This window comes from Thunnus thynnus, chromosome 22 (assembly GCF_963924715.1).
Source record: "Thunnus thynnus chromosome 22, fThuThy2.1, whole genome shotgun sequence".
Lineage (NCBI taxonomy): Eukaryota > Metazoa > Chordata > Actinopteri > Scombriformes > Scombridae > Thunnus > Thunnus thynnus.
Genome location: NC_089538.1, coordinates 692903 through 700310, shown reverse-complemented (window position 1 = coordinate 700310; position 7408 = coordinate 692903).

Sequence of the window (7408 nt, the reverse complement as noted above, 5' to 3'; positions counted from 1 at the left end):
TTTTGAGGTAGCGTGAGATCACGGGAGTTGTTAAACAACCACCATTGCCATACAGATGGTGCTCTGGAGTCAGCTTCTTCTGGGTAGGATTCCTTCAGTGTTCATCAGTGTTATCCACAGATGTCTCTTCCTCTAAAAACAAACAGACCTGGTGATGAAAATGAGTAAAAACACTGAATAAAGCAGTTTCATGTTAAAAATCAGTGTTTCTCTGACGCTGTTCGGTGGACAGAGGACATCCAGAGGGGCAGTGAGCCAAACTGCTGCTAAGGTTTGCTCACTTGTTTCTCTGATAACATCCAGGCATCCAATGACTAAAATCATTAATCTGGTTAAAACATATAGTTAAAAACAACCAAGCTCTAAAAAGTGTGTCATAAAAATGTGGCTTAAAACTGGATAAAAAGTCAATTTATAACAGCTTCTGGTGGACAACCACGATGCTGACGCATGCGCAAAGGGGATTTGACGCCATTAATAGCATTGATAGGTGACCAAATTTGATTTGATTTATTGATTGGGAAAGTGTGCAGTTTTAAACATTAAAGATGAACTGCACTGGAGTAAGCTCAATTTGCATCTATAGTCCCCCACAATCAAAACATACAACAGCACAACAACAAACAGTACAAAGCAACAAAAAACAAACAAACAAAAAAAAAAACCCACACAGAACACACCATACAACATACAAAGCTACACACAACAGCACATCACATACACCCACAATGTCAATTAGAAATTAATAATGAAAACTAGACTCAGTGGTCACACAGCTGATTTATCTTTAGTTGATTTTTTAATTTGGCCTGCATTGATAGAACTACAGTTCTTCATATCATCAGGTAGGGCATTCCACTGAGTTGTGGCTTTCACAGAGAATTTACTGAGCGAGTGTACACAAAGTGACATAGTGGAGGACCATTTAAAATTTTATAAACTAGGCACAAATTTCAGAATAATCTAAAAATGTCAAAGCTCAGTAAATTGTATTTCTCCAGTACCCTACAGTGATGGAAATGCATTTGCTTTTTGTCCAGACTTTTTAGAGTTTGTTTGTATAAGGACTCAAGAGGTTTTATGGCTGTTTCTCCAGCCTGACCCCAACATGTGATGCAATAAGACATATGGGAAATAATCATAGCATGCATAAATATCTTGGCTGCGTCCAAAGAGAGACAGTTTCTAATATGTCTAAAATTTGCTAAGTTGTACTTTATGGTATTAACCGTTTTTTTTAACATGTTTCTTAAAGTTCAAATTTGGATCCAGTGTCACACCAGTGTCAATTTTTTCACCTTTGATGAAAATATCAGCATTAGGAGGTTGTACCATAGTTTTAGAGAAAAAGATACCTTTTGTCTTTACATTTAGACTCAGACATGATTGATCAAGCCAATGTGTGATCCTTTCCAATGCAATTGTTAGCTTAGCAGCAGCTAACTCAGCTGTTTTTGCATGTGTGTACACAACGTTGTCATCTGCATACATTCATAGTTCTACATCATGACACTGTTGAGGGAGCTCATTTATATATAGGCTAAATAATAGGGGACCTAACACTGACCCTTGTGGAACACCCATTGTGCACTTCATGTTGCTGGACAGAGTGTCACCAACTTTAACACACTGTATCCTACTGGAGAAAATTGAAGACATCCATGCCAGTGCTCTAGATGAGAAGTTAAATTTAGAGAGTTTCAATATTAAAACATCATGATTGAATCTATTGAATGCTTTACGCAGATCTACAAACACAGCACCAACTACTCCTCTTGTCAAGTCTTGATTTAATTTGTTCTATTAAGTGCAAGGTAACAGTTTCGGTGGAATGATTTGCTCTAAAGCCAAATTGCATACAATGTAGACCAAAATTGCTTGTATTAAGAAATGTTGTCAGTTGTTTAAAGACAACTTTCTCAGCAACCTTTGAGAGTACTGGCAGTATACTTATTGGTCTGTAGTAACTGGCTTCAAGGCAGCCTCCAGATTTAAAAATAGGCGTGACAATGGCTCATTTCCAGTCATCAGGAAAGGAGCTGTGTTTAAAAGACAAGTTAATTAAATGAGCAACTTAAGTAACCATTACCTTGATTAAAATGAATACTTCTCTAGATTTAAAACTTGTTGGAAACATTTGGGATAATGTAAGCACTCAGCTCAACAAAATATATATCATAGGTCTAGTTGTTTTTAGACATTTTAATGCAGAAAAGTTACATATTGGGCCTTTAAATTCCTAAGTGTACTCTCAATTCAGTATTTACAACTTCCAATTCTAGGAAGAACACAATTTTTTTTTCTACAATTACCTAGAGCCGCACCATGCAGCTTGATACAAATCAGCACCACAGTTGTAGTTCTTCTGGTTTAGGGTTGTAAATAGGGTCGGAAAAATCTGAATATATCAAATATCTAGTACAGCTGAGTTAGTAATTACACTGCATTTAGATTATTTATGTTAAGAAAAAAATAAAGATGTTAGATATTTTTGCCAAAGCAGGAACTGAATGCACCAAGTCAGCCCAAAACACAATAGTCCCTATTCACGATTGCCATTTTCCTCTGATGTTACTCTCAGGGTGGGAACATAGACTGTATAGACTGTATAAAAATATGGACGTAGTCACTGTGATGTCACCCATTGGATTCTGAAGAGTGGTTTTGAAGCTCAAAGTTAGCAGCTCTGGCTGTCGCCATCTTGGCAGTGCATGACTCTGACTAACTCCCGGCCAATCCAAAATGAGCAAAGAAGCGGGCCGAATGGCTGAAACAAGCCACCTAGCGGCTGGCGAACCTGTCACTCAAAGCAGCCATGTCCTTCATTATACATAACTTTACGGCTTATTAAAATTTAAACGGGTGAGTTATAAAAAAAATTCACCCCCGTACAGTTGTCATGAAAGGGGAAATTATCTATAGAGACCAAAACCGTTTTTCGTACCAGGCTATAAACATATCGACTCACTTTTGGAGCCAGCCTCAAGAGGCCATTTGAGGAACTGCAGTTTTTGGCACTTCCGCATTGGCTTCATTTTTCAGCCCCGGAGGTTGCAGCTTGGGTGGGAACCACACAGTTCCTCTGTCTGGACCGCTGCTAATGCATTGTCACTAACACACTGTTAGCTTAGTCTGTTAGCACCTGCTACCACCAATGTTACTGAGAAAACCACATAAAACATCTTGCAAGCTAATTAAATCTATATCAACGGAGCTGTGAGAAAGTAAATCAGTGATCCTTTCTAAGAAATGGAACAAAACCAGCTGATGCTTCATTGCAGACAGACTGGAAATAAAGCTGCTAACATTAACTAGCCAGATACACTCAACACTCAACAATTCATAAAAACTTTATAAAAACTGTGATCCCACTGCTTTGCTTGTTAAACTATCACATTCAGTCGGTCTGTCAGTCAAACTGTCTGGTTTTATCATGTTTTATGTGAGCAGCCTGCTCTCATTAAAGGGCAGCAATATTAAATCTCAACTTTTTTGAATGGAGTTCTGCACACAAGTCAGGACCTCCGATCTGCCCACCAGACTTTGACTGTACTGATAAAATTAAAATAAAGAAATAAAAACGAGGACAAAATCTTGTGATTAAATGTTGAGTAATGTAGTGGTTATAGTTAAAAGCAAAAAGAATAACAAATGAGAAAAAACAATATAGCTTCTGTGCTCCTTCTGAGTCCAGACTGATAGTAAAAGAAAATGTGGTGCAGGCACAAAACATCCTTCCAACTGACATACATTTGTTTGAAAGTCATGCTGACTGTCATGAAAAAAATGTGAAACATGAAAGTTACAATTTGCAACATGATATAATTTCCTCTCCTGTTATTTTCAACATTTCACTAATCAGAACAAGCACTACATTAACAACCCATGCCAGAGACATTGCAAGATTCATTTGTGAAAGGTGATGCTGCTACCATTTGTTATCAGCATGTAAGCAGGGCATGCAAATCGCTATTTTGAAGAGCTCCTGGTTGGGTTGCCTGGGTGAGGGTGTTAAAAGACCCAAAACACTGGATGAACCCAGGTTACATCACTGATGATATATGCCAGAATACAGAAGGCTGTATCTCAGAGCCACCTGTTTATTCCTATGTTTCATATAAATAAACAGGCCAAGAGAATAGATGGATTAAAGCATGGAGGATATATAAAAAATAAATTGATCTATAGAGCATTTTTATCCAGTGTGCCAGTGTAGTGTTTCTCTTTAAGGTCTACAGGGTTAGACAGGTGTACAGATGAGATCCATAAAGACAAAGCGGTCACGAACAGGTCCACATCCAGCAGTGAAACAGCTTTCTCAGGCTAATCTCTAATGGTGTTGAGCAGGCTGTGTGCTGCTGATCCAGACCTATTATCTAATTGCTACTGCAGCAACACTGACTGGGCATAACACATCAATTTCTCTCCTCCTCCTCCTCTCTTTCTCTCTCTCCCTTCCTCCCATATCTGCTGTGTAATTTGTTTTTTCTCTGTCCCTGACTCTCTGCTTACTAAGACACTCTGCACACACTGTATTGTGCACATTACCAGGCATTGTCATACATTTACTATTTCTTCACATCACCATTTTCTTATTTGTTTTCTTATATTTTCTAATCAAAATGGATCTGCCCTCCAGACCCCACATAACCTGGTCCACGTTCTCCCCTCTAGTAGGTGCTACAGAGCTCTGTATGGCAAAACTTCACTTTCCACACATAATTACAAATATGAGATGTTAGATCATCCATGTAAAGTCTAAAAACAATTCCTTTGAAATAAATGCCCTACCAAATACTAACCTACTGTACCTACTGTACTAAAACTGTATAATATCCACATTATGCAATAGCATGTATCAATTTACCACATGCCATATGCAGTTGCATAGTGTTCATCAATACACACACATGAACCACCTCTGAATATAGACTAATTTTTATAGTACTCATGCAAAAAGAGTTTCAGCATTGCACTGCCAGCACTATTGAACTACTTGTATAGGACAGACCACAAGCCTGTTTATACAAAATACAGTAATAATTTGACCTGTATGATACTGTAGGTTTGCTGTCCAGTACAGTTGTTATCAGCATGTTAGCACTGAACAAGAACAGTATACAGGCCAAATTCTTACTGTTTATAGTGACTATATAATATACAGTAACTGTTGAACTCACAGGATTTGTTGTTACTATCCCTTACAATAATCAGCACTCCCTTGATGTCAGAAGGGGTAATCACTTCATTGGGGTCATCAGGTTGGCACCGATTCTTTGATGATAAGCCCACGACACCTCCAGAAGGCTCAACTACAACACCTGGCATCCCAGGTGCGCCCCTCTTCCTGTAGGTTGATGTTCATCTTGCAGTCCAGCTCAGGTCCTTTCTCTCCAGCCAGTTGCTGCTACACTCTGAAGCCTCTGACAATGACCTGGTTGCTTGCCATAGGGCCCGTCCTCAAACTCCCATCTCTTTCAGGAGCCCAGTGGTTGATTTGGCCATAAAACCTCTGCAGCCCACCTACACCAGTAGCACCTGTGCTCTCCAGCCACACTTCACTACTTCATCTGATATGTGTACATATTTCAGCCTTTTTCATTCATACACTTCACCCACTGCAACCTCAAAAGGGACAGGTAGCTCCACGATGCATAGGGACCTCTGCGATGTAGACCACAAGACCAGTGCCAGCCTGAGATTGGTTGTGGATGAGCTTCTGGTCTATACCCACCTGCATCCTCCAGTCATGGACTGTGTCCAGCAGGCTTGATTCCCTTCTTGTAGTAAGCCTTGGGAGTTGCCCTGCTGGTATGAAGGCAGTGGTGTTAGAGAAGCTAGTTGTTAGGGGAGTTAGGGCTTTGGCAACAGTGCTCCTTTTCTCCAGGATAATTACCAGTTGCCAGAGAATCTGGTTGTGTCTCCAGGTATAGTGGCCTTTGGAAAGACTTGTTTTGCCGCTGGTAAGGATGTGCCTTAGAGTTGCCAATTTTTGGCAGAGTGGAATATACTATACAGTGTATGGAAAACAAAACAAGAGGTTATATTCATATATATTTGCCTATACAATAATTAAAATAGTTTGCAGATCTATTGCCTTTATCATGCTTTTATTTGATAGTTGACAGAAGAGAAAACCAGTAATGTAAAGAGAAAGAGCAAGGGGGCTGACATGCGACAGAAACCTACAGTTGGAATCAAACTGCAGACGTGACTACATGGTGCAGAAAAATAGCTTTCAGGCACAATTCCTCCACTGTTGTGCATGTGGTGAGTTGCGATGGTCCTTCGCCAATGTCTGCAGTACATGGAGAAGAGCAGGGCTGTGCTGAAAGTTAAAATTTCTTGAACTTTGACCCAAGCTGTGTTTGTGAGTGCAGCTACTGGCTGAGAGCTACTGCTTGTGCTGCAACTGAAGATGGAGAGCAAATTAATGAGCGTTTCTAAGCATTACTACAATGTACATATTGTAGTCTGTTGGTCTTTGAAAATGTAATTTGTCCTGATAGTTAGAACAGACCACAAGACTATAAAAACTGTAAAATGTTACCAACAAACCAAAGGTTTTTGCAAATTTCTGTTTGCAAATAACTGAACATTGTTTTTCTATTATAATGTAAATACAGCTTTAGACCCTGAGGTCATGACCCTGATGCCCCATGTTTGCTTATCTTTTTCTTTATTCACTTATTTGTCTATATTTGTGTCTTTTTGTACATTTGTCCTTGACCCTGTATTGAAAGTTACTGACACAGTCAAATATCCATGTATTTCATGTATCAAATTCATTTTTATCTGCAGAAACACACACAGTATAATGCAGTCCATACAACAGCACCCTGTCATTTTATTTACCTCACAAATGGAGGCTGTGATGTTTATATGTAAATATCTAGCTGATAATATTTAATAATGTTGATAATAAGGTAATATCTGTGCCTGTGGCTCGTAGATATGATCTGCTGATATTGTTTCAAATAAACAATTTGAAAACCACTTGAATAATAACCACTGGAAAAGCAGCAAAAGATTCAGTGGTATTGAAATAAATGAATGCTCTAAATAGATCACATTTCTGCCTTTCAGTCGCACGGACATTTTTAGCAACCATTCAAACCACCAGAGAGAAATGCACTTTTTTTCTCCCCTACCATTCAAAGTGTTTTAGAACCTCTTTATTGTAGTTCTTCAGCCATGTGGACAGGCAGCATCTGTGGCCTGGCTGCAAGCTCACTGAGTGCATTCAAAGCATCTTTACAACAAAATATAATGGAAACATGCTTATTGCACTGTGCAAGGCTGTGAGCAAAAGACGACATTTACTCCAATTCCTTCTCCAGATAATGCTTTACTGAAGGCAGACATTTTACTCTTGAATATATTTCAACATACAGTAAGCGGCCCTGAT